This window comes from Urtica dioica, chromosome 3 (genome assembly GCF_054948205.1).
Source record: "Urtica dioica subsp. dioica isolate 48M chromosome 3, U.dioica_male_clone48M_v1_H2, whole genome shotgun sequence".
NCBI classification, from domain to species: domain Eukaryota; kingdom Viridiplantae; phylum Streptophyta; class Magnoliopsida; order Rosales; family Urticaceae; genus Urtica; species Urtica dioica.
Window position 1 is genome coordinate 34,158,031 of NC_142758.1, and position 2,319 is coordinate 34,160,349.

The 2,319-nt window shown below is 35.7% G+C and overlaps 1 long non-coding RNA gene across 1 annotated transcript; it reads right to left on the reverse strand.

Annotated features, from left to right (window-relative positions):
• Positions 1-321: 321 nt before the first annotated feature.
• LOC149402631 (uncharacterized) lies at positions 322-1,045 on the reverse strand. Its single transcript, XR_016296233.1, has 4 exons — positions 998-1,045; positions 804-907; positions 554-620; positions 322-394 (listed from the first exon to the last, which is right to left on the reverse strand). It is a non-coding gene; the product is annotated as an uncharacterized LOC149402631 (long non-coding RNA).
• Between the last annotated feature and the right edge of the window lie 1,274 nt (positions 1,046-2,319).

The window sequence follows — 2,319 nt, forward strand, 5'->3', positions numbered from 1 at the left end:
ACACCAACACCTCTTAGGTATTTTTAACCACTGATTATGGTTCTCTGACACTTTCTGAAATAGAATTGTCTAATTGCAGCTAATTATAAAAACATCCTGGCCAGGATATGCCAAAAATGATCAATTCTGGGTTCAAAATAGCACATTTAAAACAAAATAAATTTGTCCACCTAAGTATGAAAGAATTTGTTCTTGATATGAAACCTTGCACTGTAAATGTTGACTATTCATTGCCCATTCCTTACTAATAATATGCTAAGGCATAAACAGTTATCGGGTACGATAACTGTCACAGGTAAAAGATAGTGAATAAATAGATTACCAATTACTCTGTTCTCGTCCTCACATTTCTGCTTTGGAGACGACTAGACCGGGCATGGATGACGCAAAACACCTGTTCAGCGAGAATAAAGACCCCCCGACCCCGGTGGAGTTAAAAGAAGAACATTCAAATCCTAACAAGCTAGAACAAACAAAGAATTTAAACATTCAAATAAGGAACATATATAAAAATGATTTCTAACTATGTATGATTTGTCTGGTCATTGCTCACCGAAAAGAGGAGCAAACAAGCTTCTCAAATGGAAGAAGCAATGAACTCTCTCGGATACTGTCGGAACCTAAAAGATTATACATCTAAGCAGCGAATTAGAATTAGACTAGTATGAAAGTGACAACAATGGACAGCTTGAGTGAGCAAGATATTTTATAAAGGATGAACAAAAAACTTTTAGTAATAATTAATATGAAATAAAAAATTATAAAAAAAAAATGATAAATAAAAAATTCATGGAGAGAGTTACCTTTTGGGAGGGAAGGATAGACTCTGCGGAGACTAGAGATCAGGGCAAGAGAATGGATTAGATTGTTGACAAGTAAGGCGTTTTGCGACGAAGGAACTTGAGATCTATTTGTAGAATCTAGATAATGTCAGCAACGCGGAATAAGCAGAGAATGAGAGAAATAAAATTTATGGAATAAACCACTACTTGTTTACCTGAAATGAAGAGGAGCACAATCCTTCACTTTAAAAAAATGCAATCCTGGTACATTATCTTGGTCAGAATTTATCACCAATATCCAAACAGAGGTCAGAAGCGAGAGAAAAACCACTGTGAATCCAATATCCAAACAATCAGCCAAAGTACGAGAATCATCATCGCACATAGATCAACACTCTAGAATCCTAATACCTCAAAAAGCCCCAAATCAATTTGAAATTCAAATCCCTAGACCTTGAATGATGTCCTTTACCTTGAATGATGTCCAGCGACCTTGAATCTTCTCCGGCGAGAACCCTCTATTTTTCAGCCGACCTATTCCTTGCGCACGTCAAATGTAAGAGACTAAATCAAATCCCAATTCACATAAAATCTGAAATTGACCAAGCAAAAACACCAATTCAACTCTCAAAACCAAGACCCAAAAATCAATTAACAGGTTCAAGCTAAACAACATAGAAAAAACCCAATTTCTTTACAAATTTTCGGCCAAAAAATCAATTAAAATTCAGGAACCCTAACTCAAAGAATTTCAGATCAAGAACAACAACAAACCGAGCCCAATCCAATCCATATACCACGGAAAATCACAGAACAAGCAAGAGAAATAAAAAAACCCCTAATTTCTAAACGTAAATCGAACTAAAAGAAAGAAGAAATTTTCAAATAGAAACTCCTACTCTTATTCATGAACGAACCACAGAAATTTCTAGCGACAAATTCGAGAAAAAAAATGAAGAGGAATACTCGAGGCCTGGAGATACAAATAGAGAAGGAGAGAGGCTAACCTAGAAAATCGAGGTTGAAGGTCTTGGTCGGCGGTGGTGGAGAGGTCGCGCACGGATAACGAAGATGAAAAAGAAGCATCGAGGTCGAAGGTGAAGAAGGTAGAAGCCGTGGTGAAAGTCGTCGTGGATCGGCGGTGGTCGAGGAAGAGCTAAGCGACCGCGAGAGAGAGGCGTCGAACTGTTTTTTGAAGTCTGTCTCCGAGTAATATTTGATGGAGATAGAACTTTTTGAAGTATATGTGTGAATATTAGAGTATTTCTAATACTTATTGGTTTTTACTTTATTTTCATATTGGTGGGAATATGAAAATTTCCAATACTTAATCTAATTTGTGAGTGGGAAATTTCCCTCCCACACTCAAAAGTAAAATTTTGTTAATTTTTTATATTTTAAGTATTACAACTCCTTCTTTACCTTTGACTGTAGTGTAAATGTGCCAAAATTTTGTGGGAAATTTTCCTCCATTTAAAAATGGTGAAATTTTGATCATTTTTCATTTTTTGAGTATTACCACTACTTTTTTATATTA